We start from the raw sequence: 23,875 nt of genomic DNA, 5'->3' as shown, positions 1-23,875 counted from the left end.
TCTTTGAGCATTTTCTGAAAAACTGCGGTAATTATTGCTGTCAATTTTTTTTTTTCCCTTGACATAATTATGCATATTATCTATGCAAACACACTGATTAGATTTAATAGAATCATAATTTGGAGATTTTACTTTACAATAGCCCAGATACCGTGGAAAGATATTAATGTCTGTTCTATTTTTCCTGTCAGCTTTTGGTGCTTTAGATCACCACTTTTTACTCCATCAAGTCCTGCAAGCTATGAAAAACTGATCCATCTCACCATGTTGAATACTAAGAAAAACAAAAAAATGCTAAGAAAGAAAAGAATAACGTTGGATCTGTTAGTTTGAGCTTTGAGAGAGGAGTAAAAGTTAACAGATGCCATGGAAGCTCTCTTGATTTACTCAGTGTGTGCTGGACTTCAGATAGAAGAGAAGTTCAACAACGTCTTTGCTTCTAAGTTGACAAATTCTCACGCAAAAGGAAAAGGGCTGCAGATTCTGAACCCTATTTTCCCACAACAATAATGTCCTGGGTTTAGTTCTGCCTGAGTTACTTTTCTTTATTCTTTTAGTGGAACATATCCTTGTTGTTCCTCTGCATGCATATATTCTCTTCTGGTTTGCTGTCTTCATTTAGTTGAATGGCCACGTCAGATGGCTTTTAGGTGCTTGTGTGTGTTTGCAGGCTTACCTATGGAAAATTGATCAACCAAATCAGCTGGACTTCTGTCACACCAATGCAAATGCCACCATCATAACTGATCTGTGTATGATACTTTCTGAACCAAATTGTTGTCCAGATATGCATTTCCCTCTGACCAGCAGCAAGACTGTTCTAGAGAATGTCTTTAGGTGCTTCAGTTAGATAAAACACAGTTAAACGTTTTAGGAAAAAAAAAAATCTCTGAATGGAACTGTCAAAAACATGGTGAAAAATGAACTGGCCTTCATCATTTCACCTCTAGAATGTTCTTTTCTCTGCCCCAGTAATACAATAAGTTACTGGGCTGTTGCTTTATTTCCACACTCAGTATCACATTCATACTTGAATGTACTTCCTGACCTGCTGCAGATGATACACAAGTGTGTGTTAATTCTGTTTTGTTTTTTTTTGTTTTTTTTTTGCTAAGGGAAGAAAAAGAGGATGAGGGTGGAAAATAAATGAAATACTGAGAACGTGGTAATGTGAGTAACAGAAGGAGGAAGAAGAGAAATCAATCTGCATGACGGAGTTTAATCTTTGTGACACAAATGATAACGATGTTGATAAATTTCCAAACATCAGTGTCCATTTTTCTCCAGCTTGAAACCAGAGTCTTCTGTCAGTAGCTTCTGTTTAGATTTGATCACATTAAGAATTGATGAGCCGCTGATATTAGGTGTTGGATCTAAATGGATTTGATGGGAAGAAATATAAAACCACAGAAGGGAATTTAATATTCAAAATATGACAAATGTGGAGAGGGTAGAGCAATGACAGTAGACTGAGATCAATCAGAGGTCAGAGAGAAAGTTAAAACTAAAAGAGAGGAGAGGAGAAGGAACTAGCAGGTGTAGACTTCAGAAGTTGCATTTCCAAAATTAATTTTTAGCTTCATTTATTAACTAATTTACATTTCACAGCACTTTACAATGTATGCTTCACTGAGTCTGACAAATCAACTTTAAGCATTTGTCCCACATCCATATATATTTAATATATTCCTTTCGTAAATGTATTCATTTATCTATTAGCTGCATATGTGATTATTTATTAAAACTATATTTAAAGCATGATTACATACCTCATTATTGGAAATATTATTGTGATAACATTGCAGTGAATTAATGAACACGTGTGTGTGTGTGTGTGTGTGTGTGTGTGTGTGTGTGTATTCTTCTGGTGTTGTTTTTAAATTTCACACTGCATATGTCTTGTCATGTTACTCCACCCTGCTGGTGTGGTGCCTTCATGGGTCCTTATGGTGTGAACTAAGTCACCTTTCATGTGTATGATTTCCTTGAGTACTCCAGTTTCCTCTTAAATAAAGAGACAAGCACGCTTACTGTTTTCACCTAAGGTTTTGAAAATATAAAAACAGTGAAAACAAGCAAACCAGTCAAGTTTATTTCCTTGGGATGTGGATGGACATGGAGGGCTTTTACACATTCTCAAGATTGATACATCCATTTTCTTCCACATATTCAATGCTGGTGATAGAGGTAACAGGTTGAGGAGGACAATCCAGACATTTCTCTTCTAAGCACTACTTGTAAGACCCAGAAGAAGGAATACTTTCTATGGGAAAGAAAAACAAAATGAGCAATGGGACCACATCTGAATCGGTAGCTGGGAGCGTAAGGTTGGCAAGCAGATTAAGATTTTTTTTCTCAAAGTTTCTGTTAAGTTCTTCCATGACTTAATTTACAATTTCATTTTTTATTATTATTTGTGGAAAAAAAGAAAAAAAAAACAAACATATCAAATCTTACAACACTTCAATACATTCAGAAATACATTTAGCTTGGTGCAATTCAGTCTTGCAGAATTTGTCCCACATATCTCAGGCCATCTGTTTGTAATCATTTTTATTGAATGGTGGATCAAAAAAATAAAATAAAATAAAATAACTGCAATAAATGTTGAATTGGTGTTCAAAGTTCTTCCTGCTGTTAATAGAATTATGTATCTAGTTCACAGTCAATGTTCAGTCTATTAGATTTGTTTTGTTAGTTTGTCCTCTGATGCATAGTGTGTGTGCGTGTGTGTGTTCGGTGGCTCCTCATCCATCATCATGTATTCAAAGAGGCAGTGGCTCTGAATGCTGGCTAAGCAGAAGCAGAAGCAAATTAAAAACACTCATTTACACACAGAGTCCATCGTTTACTCCCATACTCACCATTCAATCAAACAGGGAGTCAGTCAGCACTATGACCACCCTACATACACACAAACTCCCTCTCGCTTTCCCTCTCTCACACACAAACACTGCAAACCATCCTGTTTCCAGTCAGTATAACTGGTTTTGTGGTGATGCCTCCCAGAGCAGCAGCTCACAGCAGGTCAGGCGCAGCTGCCTGTGTTGGCTCCTGCAGTGCAACCGTGAACTTGGTGCTTCACAGTGGAAATAATCTGCATTAACTGATGTCTGCAGCTGCTCAAACAAACACACACATATGGACACACATCTGCAGGAAAGCGGAGAAACACAGGCAACACGCTGCTTTCCGTTTGAAGACCTCTGGAAGGGTTTAATTAGCTGAGTTTAATCTGCAAGAGGTGATGATCTGATCTCATACAGAAATTATCAACTATAAAAGAGTTTTTAATAGGTCACTGACCCCACCCACAGACACATGAAGGCGTAGCCTGCTCATCTGTGAGTCATTATCATGGTCAGAGGGGAACAAACACTTTGCACCCAGGTGACAAAATTTCCAAACAAGTGTAGAACATTAGCAACTCTGCAGGAAACATTCAGAACCCATTGGGAAGCATTTCAGGCTTTTTTTCTTTTTTCTTTTGCCATGCAAAATTGTTGTCAAGCCTCTCGTTTTAAGGCTTTGCTCAGTGTGACCATTTTGTATTCTTCAGTAATACTTAAACTTTATGAATTCTGCAGTCTCCTTCTTGTACCAAACACAAAATTACACACAAACAGCAGCAGGGTGCAGGCTTGAAATACTGTCAGTGGTATTAATTCGAAACTAAGTTACCAAACTAAAATTACTTTTAAAGATGTAGCCACTATAGACAATACGTACAAAAATCTCACAAACAACTAGAACTTTGCTGAATTCCTAATAACCAATGTAGCCACATTATTCACTGAAAGCTGCAAGCAGGTTCACACATCAACACCAGCATATCAACAACCAGAATCCAAAAGGCATAATAAACACTTGATCTTTAAAGGGTTGCAATTAACCATTAGCTATAAGCAAATAGATGGTCTGTGAAACTGTTATTTCAATTTGTGCTAGCTACTTTGTTCATCACTATATGAGTATTTATGAAAAACTGTGAAGTCTCACACCCAAACAGAAAGTGGGGGATGAGTATTCTTTCCTTTCGCAAGACACCGGGGTGTCAGACACTGCAGGAAACCATCAGTGATGTGGAATTGATGCAGACAAACATCAGAGTAAATTAGAGCATCTGCTGCTCAACGTGAAGTTTGGGGGAGCTAAGAGACAGAGCTGAAACCCTCCAGATATAATAAGGAGGGCAGTAATATTTTCTTTCTTGTGGCTGGACTCTTATTTGTTAACTTGATAGATTTCTTAAGGTCCCAAAAAAAAGCATTTCCATCAGTTTGATGTTTGGACTTTGACTGGGTCATTGCACAACTTTGAAAGCAAAGATACAGTTCAAGACCAAGCTGGAATGTAAATGTGGTTACTTTGACTAGTCAAAAAAAAAAACTGGCTGAGCACAATTCTCCCCACCTGAATGCAAGGAGCCAATATCCTCCACTGACGCTGGCATTTCAATAAATTCTTCATCTTATGTGAGTCATACTAGACTGCACCACAGCTAACTCTGAACTCTTTCATTATTGGACTTCTTTTCCACTTTCACCACCGTCTAGAGGCAGCTGAAGGTCCAGCTGTTACCTCAACTACACTTTCATCACATGTCACACACATCAGCCATGACTCACCACTAAATCGCCTGTATTCACCACCAACACTGGAGAACCACAAAGGGCTTGACACACTGGAAGTGACATCACTCCCACTCCATTCATTTCCTACTGAACTTGCGCAAAGTGACAACTGCTTGCTTTCCTCCAGCCAAGCAACCAATGACATTTGTTCATGTGCCGTCACTGGCGTCGCTATAGCGTTCCATGTGTTGGGTTTTACCCTGGGGGGCGATGACTTTCTCGCGTTCATCGCTTCCTGTATGCACCCATGTTCCTCAAATACTATTTTACAATAGCATCAAGCATTTGATGCTGTACTGCAAAGGCAACTTTATTGATTTTAATGTTTGCAAAAGTAAAGAAAGATTGTTTACAACCTCAACAACAAAATTGACGAAAATGTCAACACCTTTAAATATCTGAGACTCAAACTGGACAATAAACTTGCTTTCTAACAGCACAACACTCACAGCCAGAGAAGTCTGTCCAACAGAGACTGGACCAAACCTACATGTTTCTCTGACATCATCGTCAGTATCATGGACTTGCTATCCACAAGCCATCAAAAATACACAGTGCCCGAAACACAATTCTACCACAGTTTCTTATTAACATTAATATCAAATCGGAAACCCAACGTATTTTGACATCTGGATGCCAAAATACGTTGGGAAACAACTGGCTCCACTTCATATTGAGCAAAAGGGAAGAAAGAGTGTTAGTGTTTTTGAATATGCCATGGCTGGGAAACGGTCTGGTCTGGCATTTGAAACTGTAGATCTACTGGGATTTTCTCACACAGCCATCCGTCATGTTTACAGGGAGTGGGCCAAAAATGGAAAATAGCCTGAGTGACAGTTGAATAAATGAAAATGAGTTAAGTCTTAGGTCAGAGGAGAATGTGCATAACTCAGCGATTACACATTTGGAAAAACACTATGTGGTCTGTGTCTGGCATCCAAAAGCTGCGCACAAACTCCCAATTAAAACCAAGGAGTAAATCCACTTAATTTATTGAGGTCATGGAACCCAGAAATGTCCTTCTCTCAGAAAACATGAAAATATTTTCCAATGTGCATTCTCAAAAAAAAAAAAAAAAACTTTAATTGCAGTGACTTTAATGTCTCTCCATTTTTGTTTTGCTTGTTTTTTTTTTTTTATTAAGCCCAACTTATTGACCAAATGCCAAAAACACTAAAGATTTTTTCAAATAGAACATAAATGTATTGATGACAAAGGATACATTCCATAAATTAACTGAAGGCAACGGCCAAAATTATATGCAACGCTTTAATAATAAATAATTTATGAAAAATCTCCTTCCATATACTTGCAGAATGCTTGATTACGGCAGCACAACTTAGAGTTGCAAAGCTTTATCCGAATAATTCTTGAAAAAATAGGATTTGGTCAAAGTAATTATGCTCCGCCATAATGAACGGTTTCGGGTTCCAGAGAAAGTAAAACATAGCCTATGTATCAGCCAGTAGGCACACCTCATAACAATTGCTAGACTATGGAGGGTTGTTTGGCTTGCTTTGCAGTCAGAGGACCTGAGCATCATAAATGATTTTCTGTACCAAAGCCTTCCAGAGCAGCAGTCAGATTGCATTTAAAACTTTGGGTGGCTTGATTACCTCCAACTTCCGCAGTTAGAATTCTGATCTTGATTTTATGATTAGGAACTTGGAAAAATGGACTCCTCAATACAGAGAGAATGAAGGACAGTGTAAAGTATTTGAATGAATAAAACTGGATGTGCTTTTAAAACCAGGTTGAAGACCAAGGCAACCAAACCTTTGCAGTTGCTGCTCCTAAACTTCTAACATCAATGCACATCGCATCAGCCTTAACTCTAAGATGATTTTTTTTTCTCCTGGGTTTTTTGGTCGATGTATTTTTGGTCGACAAATTTTTGTTGACATTGTGTATTTTATCTCTTTTCAATTATTTATTATTCCAATTGCACTATTCAGATGGCCATGCTACACACTATCTTTTTCTTCTTCTTCTTTTTGCTGATAGACCAGGCCACTGGTCAGCTTTGGTTGTTTTTAAAGTTTTTATGTATTTTATTTTCTTTATTTATTTTAAGTAGGAGCACACCTGTTCATACCACCCTGTAGGTGCCAAGCAGCTGGTTCCACTGTGACCTCTGGTGGACACCTGGAGAATACAAAATGAAAACCAACCACACTGACACACACACACACACTACAGAACCCTGACAAAAGAGCTCTATAATTAAACTTTGACTTGACGTTTACTTTGAAGAATCATATGTGTCTTTGTAAAAATGCTTGCTCAAAACTGAAAGAAAACACTGGAGGTTGGATGAAGCCAGACTGAGACTGAGGTTAGATTAAGAGTCATTATTATGATGCTGCAGTAAGAAACTTGTAGCTATGAACCAAAATTTGCTCACAGACAAACTTGATAGCCTTTGTTCCTGCCCGATAGGTGTGGCTGCAGTCTAGGGTGCCTATTCAGGTATCTTCGAACACAAACCCTTTGCTTTGAAATAATAAATAATTTAATCACAAATACAACCAAACATTTCAGCGTTTACAGTAATCTACAATTACACATCCTCTTGCATAAGCACGAGGAGATCTGGGCTCTCCACTTAAATGTCTGCGGTAAACAGTTCAACAAATAACAGTTCCAGAAGGTTTCCGGTTTCACAGTCTGAATACTCATCCCGCTCTGTGACAGAAGCTGACAGCCTGGTCCCTGCCGCCCATGTCCTTGGAGAACCAGTACCTGTTTAGCCTGTAGAGCAGCCCTGTAAACTGACACGAGGAGAAAGGCACCGTTTGACACTGCCTGGCTGACCAAGCGTGACTCTCATCCTGTTCACAGTGCCATGGGAGAGAATAATTGGACAAAGTCTTCATGTAAATTTCACCTGGTCACAGAATTTAAGGTGGGATCTGTGCATTCATGCGGATGACAAGTTGAGCTCCCGGTTTGTCTGGAATAATCTGAAGGAGATAGGCGAAGCAGGAAAAATGGGCAATGGAAATGGGAAGGTGACAGGAATTAAAGAGCTGCATGCTCAACCCCAGGTAAACAACAAACAGAAGGCTTTAAAAAGCTCAGGGACAAGCATGTTGAAGCAAGTCTATGTTCAGCTGGTAAAAGTCAGACATGTTCCGATGTCTGCTGTAGGGCTGACAGGCAGAACAGAGACGAAAAGATGAAGGGGCTGTTGAATAAGATATGCAGATAACAGAAATGAAAGGGAATAATTAGGCAATCATCAAAAATGGGTGAATGAAGATGATTGTTTTGTTAGCCATGAAAAAACTCCAGACAAAGAAAGACGAGAGGGAAACGGGGAATGACGATCAGAAGGGAACCTTGCGTGTTCATGTTTCACTCGGTCAGAAGTTTCCGGTCCACAACAGACACATATTTCTAGGAGTTGTATCAGTTAAAAGTTTTGTGCTTACATTATTCTGAGGAATGATTCATCGAGACACCACACTGCAAAGCCTCACTGAACTACGGAACCACAGCTGAGAAGTTCAGCAGATGAATGTGACAATAAAAAAGTTTTAAATTGGAAACATCCCTCGAGCAAACACTGTCTGCCAAGGATGGTGCCTTGCAGTAATACACATTTGCCAGGAACTCTGATCAGATGAGATACAGATAGAAGGTCAGTTTTTACTTCTACAGTGGCGAGCGTCCTTATAGTAATTGCTACAAAAGAAAACGGAAAAAGCTTTTTGACACTGTGAGTGATCAACATGGCTGAAAAGTGATAAATAAAACTGACAAAGTAAAGAAAATATATGGCGACTGAACGCGAGGAGGAAAAACAGGCCTGAATAAAAGAAAGCACCTGTAAACACACTGCTGTCACTTTAGCTCAGAAAGGAAACAACAGCATTAATCGCCCACCAAATCTTGATTGAGTGAAAGAATAACAGATTGATTACCTGTCTATTTTAGGTCATAGTCTCATCTATTATGGAACCTGTCAGGATGATAATACCTTAAAGATTTATTCAGAAATGTGTCGCTGTGCTTCATGTTCTTCTTCTAACCACACTCATTACCAGGACATGTATTTTGCCAGACACATAGATCTGCAATTTTAGGTTGTTGGGGTTTCATTCCTGCATGTTTGAAGGCAATGACATGAAGTTTACCACAGGACAAAAGAAGAGTAGAAGCTCTGAGTTCAAAAATGTATCTACTTATTAACAACCCACTACAGAATAGGGTGCATACAAATCTTTGGTTGATTGCAAAATTTCAGCCAATCCCAGATTGTTGGCTAAGGCATAAAAATTGTGACTTTCAGTTAAACTAAAGACAAAATGTGGAAATTTCCCACATAGCTATCCTACAAATGCCTCATGATAATATCCATAAGGCTGGACAACAGTCAGTGCTGTGGAGAGGATAAAAAGCTACTGAATTGGCTGCAAAAACATACAAAACAGCAGAATGTGATTTAAATTGGAAACAAACCATCATGCATAAACAGATACGATAAAAAAAATCCAAAACAAAACAAAACAAAAAAAACCAGCCAAGAACAGACTAAGGAAATAATGGCCCACTGATCCATAAATAATCTGTCAGCAGTCAAAAAAAACAACAAAAAAATAACAACTAAAGCCAAATAGAAATGTATTTACCATAGTTTTTTTTTTTTTNAAGCTACTGAATTGGCTGCAAAAACATACAAAACAGCAGAATGTGATTTAAATTGGAAACAAACCATCATGCATAAACAGATACGATAAAAAAAAATCCAAAACAAAACAAAAAAAAAAAACAGCCAAGAACAGACTAAGGAAATAATGGCCCACTGATCCATAAATAATCTGTCAGCAGTAAAAAAAAAAAAAAGCAACTAAAGTCAAATAGAACAAAAAAAACCAGCCAAGAACAGACTAAGGAAATAATGGCCCACTGATCCATAAATAATCTGTCAGCAGTAAAAAAAAAAAAAAGCAACTAAAGTCAAATAGAAATGTATTACCATAGCTTTTTTTTTTTTTTTGGAGATCATTGTAGCTGTCAGTGCATATAGCCACATAAATAGTCAGCCATAAACGTATACACCTGCTGCACACCACAAATTTCAACATTGTGCAAATTTACAAGATAAACAAAATATAAGAGCGGCTTTGATGATATACTCAACCTGTTACAGAAACAGATGAGCAATAACATTTAAAGCTAAGATAAAGCTAAGTTGCTCATGGATAGCTACAAACATAGGAGATATCTTTTTATTCAGTAATTTTTCTTTAATAAGGGGAAGTGTCAAGCGTAATAAACAACAACTGGTTTTGCTATTACATATCACCTTAGAAGAGACTGGATTGGATTTGGTTTTGCTGAAGTTCTGTCGGTTGCACGGCATAGACATCTTGTTCCACCATATCCCAAACATGTTCTGCTGGATTGAAAAGCCGTGACTGTACAAGAAACCTGTTTGAGAGGATTTGTGGCCTCGGGCATTATCCTGCTTGAAGTAGCCATCAAAAAACCGGCACACTGTGGCCCAAAAAAAGATGGACATGGTCAGCAACTTTACCCAGATAAGCTGTGAAATTCGAATGACCCCCTCACCGTTACACCAATACCACCAGCCAGAATTGCTGGAACAGGGGGTGATGGATTACTTTCTTGATGGTTTCTCAAAACAAGATTCAGACCGGGCAACTGCTTTACAATATTTGGCTGTCCATGTTTAAGCCTGTTTAAATTGTATCCTTTAATTCCTGTTCTTATCTGTCATGAATTATGGGTCTTTTGCTGCTGTCACCCATCTGCATCAAGGTTTGGCATGTTGTGAATTCAACGATGGTATGTAGCTAGATGTTATTTGAGCTGCTGTTCTATTTCATCTCAAACCAATCAGTCCATTCTCCCTGACCTCTGACCTTTTACAAGACATTTTCTGTATCAGAAAAATCATTGACTGAATATTTTTGTGCAATTTGTATGCACAACCATCTCTGTAAAACTCAGAAACGGTTGTGCATAAAAATCCCCGTACATCCACAGTGTCTGAAATCTCTTTCCCAATCTGATGTTTGGTTTTTAAGACTGCGTTAAAATCATAGATTAGGAAAATTACCTCAAAATTAGCACTCCCCGTCATGTGAACATGTAGATGTGTTTTCATTTCAAAGACCCAGGAAATCTTGTCAAACTGCATGTCTCATCCATCTAAAATGTTGTAGTAGAAAACTAAGTTTGTCCTTTAAAAGGTTGTTGTGCAAAGTAATAATTTCCAGCAGGGAGTCAATAGGGTGCTCAATTAAAATGTTCTTAGGATAGGATAGTTGATTAAGTATTCTCAAATTAAAAGTTGCATTTATCTAATTTTTCAATGCTTGATTATAAGAGATAGATTTATTGATTAATTTTTGCACATATTTAATCAATGGCACAGGAGTAACTGACTTCTACTTTCCAAATAAAAAAGGTGGAAATTATGTATTTTTTTACCCCTTTACTGTACTGTATTAAAACTGTATTTTTCCATAAGTGCACTAGGGTTCAGTAGTAATAATGCAAAATAGGCTGATTACCAGACATTGCCATGTATAAATGTGAACAAAGCAGCAAAGGCATCATTTAGCATCTTAAAATAGGCATTCAGTGTATAGTAGCAAACCAACAAAATTATCACCAATTTGTATTTGTTGAATGGATATTCAGAGACAGCTGTGCTTTGATCTGTTCTATGCAGAACTAAACTAAAAAGAGATAACATTCGTAAAATGATCCAGCAAAGATATTCTGATTATCAGCTTGAAAATCAGTCTTTTCAGACTGAGAGCAGGTGATGTTTCATCTCAAAGTAGTGTATCCGGGAAAGTTTTTTTTTTTTTTTTTTTTCTGCCTGCATGGTTGATGAAGACTCAGTCGCCTCCAGCTCATTTTTCACACCTCATTTAAATGTGGAGGCAGAGGCCATTGTAAAACAGCCGGGAGTTGTAATGACTCCTGCTATTTACTTGAAATGTACACACATATAAAGCAGAAAACTGTAGATTATATGTGTCAAGAGAGATGAAAGGTAAACAAAGCATGCACCTTGTAAACTAAGGAAGATATAACCTGTGTAGATAAATGAACTCCTCTGCCAATAGGTGGCGTTTTATTTGTGTAGTATATTTGTGTTCTTCTTAGTACTATCACCTATTGCTCTTTGTTTCTGGGATTTTCTTTTCTTAAAAGAGAATATTACTTTAAGCATCATCTTTTGACAAGTCTATGGAATATGCTGGTTATTGTGGTCTTAATTGTGCTCCATTTTACAAAAGGATGAGAACAAAATGTGCAGTTCAATTTTAGATTTTCTTTTTTTAGTACAAACTAATCTCTATAATGCAATACCCTAAGTTCCTACTGAGCACTGTCCAATCCATCACGTGTTAACTGTAAGATTATTTCACAACTGCAAAACTAACCAACAAGATTTCCTTTATAAGTCAGGAAGTGATGCAAGAATCTTCACCTTAGGTTTGAGAATAAGTTGAGTAGAAACAATCTGTTGGAACAAACAAAACAAATGAACAGGAATCAGTCAGGAGTCGTCCACTTTGCCTGGACCGTCCAACATTTGAAAAAGAGAGGAATGACAATTCCCAGGAACAGGGAACACAAAAAGCAGTTACAAATCAAGTGGAGCCACAGACTACTGCAGTCCTGAAAATAATCTGGCAGGAAGAAGAATGTGTTACAACGACTCTAGACTTCCTGTGGAGAATATTAAACCAGTGAAAATTGAGCTGTTCTGAAAAAAAAACAAACAAAAAAAACACTTCCATCAGCAAGAAAAAATGGAATAGATGATGAAGGTTATCACTCAAAACAGGTTTGTCTTGTAGTGCTTTGACTGAGTTAATTAAATTAGAAATGAATGGAAACTAATTAAATCCGAGCATAACTCAGACTGAATTTGAATTCAAGTTGATAGGGAGTTAGAAAATAATCCTTATTTACCCATAGCTGATTTGTTGTAAATTTATGCAGTATAAATAAACCAAACTGGATCCTTACCTCTAAACTTCCCCTCATTATGGCAAAATGCAAACAGTGTGTGGGTGATAATAAGTCTCTGTCAGCACAGAAGAACTAAACTTCAAATTTCAAGGAGCAGCTCTTTGCCAAGTGCATTCCTGCAACTCCTGATCGTGGCAAAACAACAACAGCTATCACACCTGCTGAAGCTCATTGGCTCTTATGAAGTCAGGAAAATGCAGCAGAATCAGCATATTTTACACACATATATATATAAACCTTTATCTTGTTAAAGTTGTTTACAATGAACCCCATAGGGCACAGGATGACGACTTAGAAGTATTATGGATAGATTGATCGTCTGCAGTAATGAGGGTGTTGCTCGTAGCTGTGGTGATGAAGAAAAAGCTGAAAAGGTGAAGGTCTTAATTTACTGGTCCATCTATGTTCCATCCCTCACAGATAGTAAGAAGATATGGATCATGATTAAAAAATCAAGATCCTTAATACGAGCAGATAACAGAAGTTTCTCTCATAGGATGCCCAACCTCTACCTCAGAGGAAAAGTGTGGAGCTTCCTCGTCCATTCTGAGGTCAACAGAGCTGCTGCTTCTCAACGTTACAGTGAGTCAGTTGCAGCAGTTTTAAAAATGTGATTATAATGCTTCAGTTGCAGGATTCTGAGTCAGACCAAAATCAAAAAGCGTCTTGTTCAACATAGTTGCTCTGTTGTGTCCACAATTACTATTTTTAAATTGCAATATTAGCTGTAATTATTATTATTTTTTTAATCTTAACTTCATTTTTCGATTATTTTCTTGCTCTCTTATCTATTATCACTAATATAACTTGAGTTGTCTGAATAACATTTATCCAAGTTTGCAAATATTTAAATGTATTTTCTAAATCAGACGTTAAAACCCAGTGGCTCATTTTACTCTCATATCTCACTATTCTTTAACCCAGGCACATTTATTCTGAGTGTCACTTTGTTTTTCGCTTTTTGTTACTTTTCAGTTAATTTTTCTATGTTGTATTTCTGGTTGCTTTTGTTTTGAGTCACTTTCCTAATCAGCCTTCCTCAGATCTCATCCCACAGCGACCACTCTTCTCAGTTCGTTGTTATATCCTCCTGCTTTACTCCCAGTTCCAGGCTATTCCTTTGTGCTCCTTGATTCTCTCTCAAAAGCGTGTGTTTATAGGCGCCTCACAACACCGCACACTCCCCCACACACATTTCTACAAAAAATAATAATAATTTTTTAAAATACACCCTTAATTTACAACAGTCTGTCTGCCTGTTGTATGCTTTTCATTCAAGTTATTCACACAATGCTTCAAGTAAATTTAAGCCTGATATCCTCGTTGAATACCCTTGGGAAAAGTTGCTGCTCATGTGAACCTTGAACTGATTCAGACACATTTCATTTTGCGGTAAAGCTGGCTGAAAGCTAAAACTGGGGCCAACAACATTTTCCTTCCATGTGTAGTCCTAGAACTAATCTGTATTTTCCAACTTGTTAATATCATCTATTGTTAAAAAAACGGATTGCAAAGTTATTTTTGGTGACAATACAGTTAAGTCCTGGTAATTTCTGCTTCTCTTTTCGAATGAGCAGCTAGAAAATCATTTATATGTTGCTTGTCTGCTTGTTAAAAAAATCCTCCTGGAGGACATTATTTTTAAGTTATTACAATATGAGGGATTATAATTGTCTTCCCACAATTACCTTCCTTCCTCCAGAGGCTTTGTCACTGTGAAAGATTGGCCTCTAATATTAACCCAAATGCATTTAATCAACTGGTGCAGGTTCCTCATGACATATAATAACACTTGCAATTAAAAATGTATTACCTCTTTGACTGTCAGGACGGACAGAGCTGCCACATCGCGGTCAGCTCTGCCGGTGAGATTACCAGCCAGATTCAGCACCGTCCTCTCCTTACAGGGTTTTTGTGAAACACGCAGACAGAAACTACAGTCAATGATCTCTAAGGTGCAAAAATCTGAAAACCAGAAAAGTTAGGATTACCAAAAGATTTTATTTTATTTTTTTTGCTAATTCCCAGAACAACACAAATCATTTCTTTGTGGGGTTTTGTTGTACTGTATGTTTTCAAATGTTTTTGTATCTTTGCACAAGCTTCTTACACCAAAGAAGCTGGAGTTTCACCACTGACAGAACAGGCGTAGTCGAGTCAGGTGTGTAGGTCGCCTTGTTCTTGTAAACCTTTTTAGCTCTGCAAACACGTTTTCAATTGGACTGAGATCAGGTTTTTTTCTCTTTTTTTTTCAATGGCTTCTCTGTAATGGAAATCGTATCCAATGCTTTCATACAAAAAGAATAGTTTTCTTATAAGATTGGACAACTCTCTACCCTTTCACTTACAAGGGTAATTCTGTCTTTATTGACAAGTCTGCTGATATCACTCAGTCACAAGACTAAGCAGTTCTATAACAGCAGACAGGAATCTATAAAATAAAGTCAGAAGGATTTATGGTTTTGTTCTTACCGTAGAAGAATTAAACGAGTTTGTTACTTCTGTTCATCCAAACTCTTGTCACAGCTACTGTGTTCATGTGACATGGTGTTATCTCGCTCCCAGTGTTCCCACTTTTTTCTCCTGTGTTTTCTCTAACTGCCATAAAGCTTATTGAGGAACTGAGCCTTGCTCGGTTTTGCCGATTAGATTCTGAGATGGTCAGTCTAGTTTTTTCACTCCCAAATTCCAGAGGTAGTCTTGGACAAACAAAAGATATACGTAGGATTTTTCAAATTTGAGTGATAAATAAATACCATGCTCTGTGTGACCAACCATTGCCTCTGTTATGTTTCTGATGTAAGGAGCAGACAGTTTTGCCATTGAAGGAGTGAGATGGTGATGATGTATGACTTGTGAGACGAGCCGGGAGCAGGATTTAAAAGTACAAACAAATTCATTTTTAATGAGAAGAGTAAGAAGGTGAGATTAATCAATTTAATTTCAAGTATTTGCTAGGCAAACAACAGGTTTACTTCACTGAGTTCATGCCTCATTGCTGTTTTGAACAGAATGGAGGAAGTGGAGGTGATTGGAGGGAGAGAGGTGATATAGACACATAATGTTACTTTTGTTAATATTGTTTGCGTCTTGCTGTCTGATTGGATTTTTTTATTCATCTCAGTTGCCTCTGTGGTCAAGCTGTTCTGTTAACCATGGCAATAAGATAAGCATAATTGGATATTTGACTTCCTGCAGTTTGAGAGTGCATGAACATACAGCATATTGATTTCCACTGTCCTCATAATGAAAATGATTTAGCTTCAGTGAAGAAACACTGACTATCATTGGCGCACCGGCATTATAATTATCGTGTGTGTTAGACGCCCTTCCTGGCTCCAATATTCTCCCCCGCTGAACAAAAGGCTCGCTCCGAATCGTACCGTGGGTCTCTGCTGGGTTTGAGATGTGATGACTGGGACCTGCTGCTGGGATTTCTATTGGATCATGGTCATCAGCTTCCAGCTACCAGGCGAGAGGCCCCCGAAGAGAAGAAAGTGAGAGATGGGGCTATTTTTTTTGTGACTCTTTATATCAACCGCGCTGAGAAAAATGATACGCAGGAGCCAATCTTGTCAGTTTATATTTCACATTGTACTGATGAAACCTTTTCCACTTCACGAGCCAGCTGTATATTTATTAAAATAGTAACTTACTCTTTAACAGTGAAAGGAAAGCCCTTACTGCAAAAACACAAAATATTTCCAAATATTTTTTGGTCTACTTTCTAATATTGATGAAAATTACTAGGCCATTGGGCAAGTTGTTTCACTCATAAATGTGTTGTCATAAATTCAGTAATTCAACACTGGAACTAGCACCTTTTTTAATCAATAATAAGGGATTACTGGCTTAAAACAAGCTACTATAACTTGCTGAAAAGTTTCTTGTAAGTTAGTTTTGTCGTATTTCAACAGTGCTAAGATATGTGGGCTAGAAACTAGAGCAAAATACTTTGTGTTTTTGGAGTATTTTTATTGGCACAAGCATAAAATACACAACATAGCAGGCATTTCCACCTTGGATTTTAAATTTGTTTCGTCATACTCTGTTAGAAGTGGCACATTCACTTTAACAAGGAAAATGGAGCAACTTACTCCAAGTTTTGTTTGTTTGTTTGTTTGTTTGTTTGTTTGTTTGTTTGTTTGTTTGTTTGTTTGTTTGTTTGTTTGTTTGTTTGTCTGGACCTTTGGTATAGATAGAGCTAAGAAGAAGAAGACCAACCAGAGGGTTCAATGTCAGGACTGTGGTCAGTGCATCAAATCATTCTTAACATCATGGCAAGTCACAATTCTTGATCTTCTAAAGAGAACAACAAGTTAGAAGACTAAGAATAAACACAATGTTTTGGGCATCTTAGTGGAAAACACGTCTCCACCAGTGATTGAACGAGATCTCCAACGAGGGCAGCAGGCAGGTATTAGGGATTGTAAATCAGTTTACACTGAAGTATTGACGGCAAATGTCATTGGACGCATCTATATTATAGCCACAAAGTGTGACTGTAGAGTCACTGTAAAGTCTTCCATTTACATTTTCCTACTTTTAAAACTCTCACATAACAAATCAAATGTACTTTATTTTTAGTCCAATTAATAAGAGACACATCCACAAGATTATTCTTTATAGATTTCACCATATCAACCTCCCCCACTATGCCTGGGTTGGCTGTTGTTTTTAATCTCCTGCTTTCCTCTGCCTCGCCTCAGTCTTTGGTGTTCCTGCATTAACGAGCTCGTGTTAGTGAGGCCTCTCAATCTGATTACGTGTGGCAGCCCATAGTTTTGCTTTTCATATTTTCTCTAACTGTTCTCCGCCAAGCAGAAACAGTGGACCACAATGAACAGAAGCAGGCGCCCATATCCTAATCAGTTGTGATTGTCTGGTAATTAATGGGATTTGTTAATTGGACCTGTCCTCCCAAGGGACGTTCCCAATGAATCCTCACTGAACGCTTAGTTGACCCTCCTCCTGGAGTTACTTGGACTTCATCCCCCTCAAACGCGGTGATTTTTTTTAAACATTTTTTGTCGCCATTGTTTTTGTCTCCACAGCAACAAACCGGCTGTCGACAATCAGCACCTTTTAAATGTTTAATATGGCAGGACCAAGGCAACTAATTCCCACAGTGCAACCCTCTGCCAGGCCACCACAGTGAATATGCTGGAGTCGTAATTATAGTGGCAACTCCTCGGAAGCTATCCAATCAGGTTTGTTTTCTCTTCAAACAAGGAGTACCCTCTTGGTTTTTGTCGGGTAGAAGTCGGAGCACTGCTGCACGGAAGCAGACGCGTTATTAGCCTGTTTGCTAACACCACAATGTCAGCAGCTGCAGGTGTTAACAGAGTCAAACATTCATATGGTGCTCACAGGGAAGGCACCAGGAGCATCGGGATGTTTATCTGGGAGCAAAAGATGCTCAGCAAATGTTGACAAATGTACACAGCGAGCTCCCTTGTCATTTTTTATTATTGCACAAGCATCACAAGTTTGACATCAAAAGCATACAGTTTGTTCCAGCCCTTTCTTGCCCCCTCCGCCTCAATGATTTGAAAAATATATAATTTTGTTAGTGCTGCTATAAAAGCTGAAAAATGTAAATGTAACAAGACTATTAGCTTGAAGATCACATGTCACATATATTTTGAACGTTAGCAGAATCTAATTTTCATGACTGGTCCATGTCTTTGAGTAATTCTCATAGTCAAGACACCAAACCAGGTTTCAACATGTTTCTTTGTGAAGCTGTTTTCAGGGGACTCCTGTCACAATTACACTTTTTATTTTTGGGGTATTTTTGTTACAAGTATTTTTGGGATTCACAGAAAAGCTAAAATTTTATTGTGATTAAAAAAATAAATAAATGTAATGCCTGTTACTGGCAATCTGTCTAGGGAGTATCCCGCTCCTCCACCAATGACTGATGATCCCACATGGCAGGTAGATATATACAATGGATGAATGGATGGATGGATGGATGGATGGATGGATGGATGGATGGATGGATGGATGTAATACTTACAACACTGATATTACATATTGAACATATTTTTCAATTTGACATAAGCATGATGTAAGAATTGTTGCTACATTCTGCCTTTCCTTCCACTGGTCTCGTAAATCTCTTTCCTGTTGGCAGGAGGATGTGATGTTCAGCATTCTAAAATTTTAAAAGGTGCCACATGAAGGAAACGAGGAGAGGCTGGTCAGGTTGATGGGAAGATAGCCAAGGAAAAATACAGGACAGTCTAGAAGTAAACTTGTTGGACTTGCTCCCCTTTGAGCAGGACCATGAGCTTTTAAAACCCCTTAACCTGCAACGGAAGGCCAGTGTGCCATTTTTCCATTGTATTTCCGGGGGTGAGGGTTAAGGGGTTAATGGATTGTAAAAGTAAAGCACCCCCACAGAGTTTTGCTTCAATCTCAACGTACACCGTGGAGATTGTATGTTCAGGGCAATATGCTGGGTTAGTGTTTTGCAATACGAAGCAGTTTATGTGTAAAAAATAAGCCTAGTCAAAGTCCAGATCTGAATCCCACTGAAAATTTGGTAGGGTTTGAAAACTGATGTCCACAAATACTTTCTATTCAATGTGACAGAACACTGGCAAAGAAGACTGGATAAAAGTTTTAGTTAGTAGTTGTTACGTTCCGCAATTAACATTGAAATGATTATTTGTTGCAACTTTGTCATGTTGAAATCGCGTGCTTCCGCCTGCTAACTGATTAGTGACTAAACAAACCCCTGATCTGAGCGACAAGAGAAAAATGGGGCCTGTATAATCACTTCACATGGAGGAGGAACGCTAATCTGTGCATTATTCTTGTTTACAAGAGTGTGCATCCTGTAATCTGCATCCCATTTTCTGAGATTTTATGTGAATGTTAAAACACTGTCATCCCCTCATTCAGAATTGTAACAAAAGACTCAAGAATATTGGGTGCAAAGCCGTGTGTTTGCGCTGACAAACCTGACATGACAGTAAAATGAGCCTTTTCCCGAACCTCGTCAGCCCTGCAGAGATTTGAATAAAACAAAACAGCGGCCTTGAAACAAACAGGATAATTATGGCCTCGAGTCTGTCTTCCTGCTTCTTTTATTTCACAAACGCCAAGCCGAAGAGAGTCGCCTCTTGTTGAGGAGCGGCGCCTCTCAAGAGTGTTCGCCAGCAGACGATAGGACTATGACAGATGAATAGAAATATTCTCTCCGCTGCACTTGTAAAAAGAAAAAAAAGTGAGACAACAGAAGATTTGGGAGTTATGTAAGGGGTAAAAGAGAGGAGGACGACGAGGATTAGCTGTACAAAATCTACATTTTAATGAGGATTGTTTTTCTGTATTCTACGGTTCTGTTTCAGATAATCTGAACGCACCACACTGTGAAGAGACACAATGCTTCATCACTACATTTATGCACGATTTGTTAAAATTGTGTGAACTTTTCTGTGAAAATTGTCAAGTTCTTCTGTTGGTGTTCAGTAGTTAGTCCTAAGAAGAGCAGGCCACCATAGCTCAGAGGTCTTGGCTTGCGGACTCTCTCTTCTATGTTTCCCTCTCTGAAATGATCTCACCGTAGAACAGGTTTTACAACCTTTAGTCAGAGTAGACCAAGTCAGAAGCATTTGATGTTTATGGCATATAACAGTCATCAAATTAGTAACATTTTCATGAGTCTCCCCCTTGTATCACAGTCATAACTGCCCGATTTTCACCCTAAAATACTTTTTGGTAATTCTATTAATGTCATTCTCAAACACTTCTCAAACGTCTTGCTTGCAAAATACACAGAAGTAGAACATTTTGATACAGCTCGACTGTGGTAGAAGAAGAGGTGGCGGCAAGTGGCAAGTAACATTTTGTTTTATTTTTTCACAATTTTATAGCAAACACAATTTTCTATGCTGGTCTCAGATGTTAAGACCTATAGCCAGCATGCTAAAAAAAAATTCCAAAAAGTTTGTGGCACAACTTCACTGACTACCAAGTTGCACAAAGAAGGTCAAAGATATGGTAAGGATACGACTCCAGCAACACTTGAAGAAATACAAAACAATTTTATTTGCAGACAAAGGCATTTTGGCTTGCTTCTTTAGGATCATTGCAAATCACTGAAAATGTGTTTAAATGAGAAAGTACACATACAGAAAAAAATTCAAGTAAACCAATAACACACTCACACAAACAGGTTGAGTGACCAATCAGGTTTCTTGCTGACTATTTGAATCAAATTGTATTTGTCACAGGCAGTTATGCTAAATGGTCACTAAAGTCATAGCTTTTTTTGTTGTTGTTGTTTTTTACAAAGCAAAACACAAAAACCTCGCAATTTTGCACCTTTTCCATTTGTGCTATTGAGTATCTTGTGAAATCACCTTCAACTATCAGTGAAACAAGATTTTTCATCCCAGCGATGCATCACCTGGGGACCTTTTATGACAACTGATGAATTAAAGTAATATCCCAAGATAAGCCCACTGTTAGCAAATTTGATTATGGGACATGCTAATATAACATCTGCAATATTAGGTCATTTATAGCTATTAAGTTTTAATTAGGAGCCGTTTTCTGTTATATATATATATTTGTGCCAAACAAAAAGAATCAAAATAAGTCAGTGAAATACCAAATTTTTCCCACAATTGTAACATGGTTTGTTTACATGCAAAAATTTGAAGAAAGAAGGAACAAAATAATTGCGAAATAAGTTTAACCCGGGAACGACTTCCTGTTTCTATTTTGCAAAAAAAGTTAGTAAATTATTTTCTCTATATGTCCAACACTTGCCTTCTGCATGTGAATCTTTAAGTCCTACACTCCAAAATGTCGTTGTGGACAGATTCTTTAACAATTCTGCTGTTGTTTATGTGATTAACATCAACAACTATAACGTCTCACAAAAGTACATAAAAAAAAAACAAGTTAATGGTACACCATGCTGTAAGAAAAGACCATTCAAATAAGATATTTTCTCCAGGATTGAGTTTCGATCTAAAGAAGTTCATAGCCAAATAAACTTAGCATAAAACAAACACGAGGACTAATTATCTTTCTGAAGCAAGAAAACTTTAGTCAGAGTCCCATTGAGGGAAATAACCACAAATCCAGCTTCGGATCACAGCTCGCATCAACAAAAACGTACACTGTGTCCTCTGTGTTTCTTATTTCATGCTTGGATAAGGCTAGAAATGTCTTTAAAGGAGTGCATTAATGTTGTTTATTGAACATTTCTGTGAGCACCCTGTAACCAACATTTCCCAGAAGCTTTTGAGAGTTGTTGTTAACACGTCAACAGTGGAGGGGAATGATGTCTCTGTGGTTTGTTCAGATTTCAGCCAAAGAACAAAGAGCTTAATTTAATGGATCTTTTTATGTTCATGAACCAATCATTTCAGTTTGTTTTGAAACTTGTTGGTTTTTTAATCTCGTATCTGCCTCGGTGGGGCTTTTTCATGTGAAAAAACAAAGGCATAGCTCATGGTCATAAAGCAATGGTGCAATGACAGACTGCATTGAGTTGCAAAAGTTAGCAGGAAAATATGCGATTTAGCTTTAGCGTAATTTTGCAATGCAAATCAGGGAAGCATCGCATACCTAGAATGTGAAGGATTAATTATTTTCTGCATTTGATCTGACTCAATGGTATGCTTTTTGCAACCACAATAAATCCAAAATATAGATCTTTTGAAGTGTAAAGATGTTTAACCGCCAAAGTAAAATTCTGCTGCTAAAGTCTTGGAACAGTCTGAACTGGAGATTGTTTTACAATGTAGGAGGATTATTCAAAGAAATCCTGGGGGTTTCAGTGGGAAACAGACTGATGAATTAAAGAGGAAGCTCTTCTTTTGAACATGGACAGCAGCTTATATAGTATTTGCTTGCACTTAGTTCCTGAATGAATCATTCACTCGTATAATTTATTGACTGGCACCTATGAATGATGAATGACCGGGACACAGCCTTTGGCAGGAGCCGGAATCCTCAGTGGGCCAAGTGGGAACAAGGAAGCTGGAAAATAAGAAAAACAGGCGGCCATAAATAAAACAACTGTAATCGCATACTGCTGTCACAAATCCCAGAACAAAGACGGGCATCTTTCTTCCCTGAGAGCAAACAGAAAAACAACAGTCACTCAGAAAGAAACATGGCTGCATGCCTCAAACACACCTTGACAGTTCCTATAATTACATCTGATCCTACAACAGAATTAAGTTCCTTGGACAGAAATTTACTGCTGAGGGATTAATTTAACTACCTTGTCTGATAGGTCAGCACAGAACTTTTAAAACAAAGAGAAAAAGTAAAAATACATTTCCTGAATGTCCAATCAAGGGGGGAGGTAGAATGCCAAACAAACATTTAAGCCTAAAATCTAACTAAGAGCCCATAACCAAAGCGAAGCAGTGAAATATAAATCTGAAAATTATTAAGAGATTCTCTGGAGTTGCTACACAAGTCTTTTAGAGCTAAGTTTTTTGTTTTTTTTAATTTATTATTTTTAATTTCCTTTATTTAACCGGGAAAACCCCGTTGAGATCTAGATCTCATTTTCAAGAGGAACCTGGGCAGAAATCTGCAATCTCTCTGGTATTTATTTTTACCAGCGAGAGACGTCCAGAATCAGTGGCCAGTCAGGGGCAAACAGGAGTACCCAGAGAACATCCAGACATTCCTTAAGGAATACAATAAAGAACATCATCATCCAGCATTTGAAACGGCATTGTTCAAATCTGACTTCTGAGCTCCTTTCGAAAAATCAAGTCTAGAAAATCAAATATAGAAAGTATTGAAAAAGGCTAACATCCCTTTTTATCTGGATACGAATGATTTTGAGGTTTTATATGAACTGAAATAAATTATTTATGTTTTTTTTTTTGTTTTGTTTTGTTTTGTTTTGTTAGTATATGTCTTATAGCATAAACAATACTACCGTGCTTTTAGGCTGGGGTTATTAAAAATGCAAATATTAAACAATTAGTGTTTGAGAAAAAACAGGCAGCCATAAATAAAACAGCTGTAATCGCATATTGCTGTCACAAATTACTGTTACTTATGATGATATTTATGTGACAGCGTAAGTATCAGAGACCAACAGCCTTGTTTGTCTCAAGACTACTTCATGACATTGAGTTGTCTTTTAAATTGTTGCCAAAATTTGATCCAAATCAAAATAAAATTTACAGAGTGGCTGGGGTCTTTGGAGTGGATTTTAGGAC

The sequence above is a fragment of the Poecilia formosa genome, unplaced genomic scaffold, assembly GCF_000485575.1.
Source record: "Poecilia formosa unplaced genomic scaffold, Poecilia_formosa-5.1.2 Scaffold35, whole genome shotgun sequence".
NCBI classification, from domain to species: domain Eukaryota; kingdom Metazoa; phylum Chordata; class Actinopteri; order Cyprinodontiformes; family Poeciliidae; genus Poecilia; species Poecilia formosa.
Note: the sequence above shows the minus strand (reverse complement) of the source record.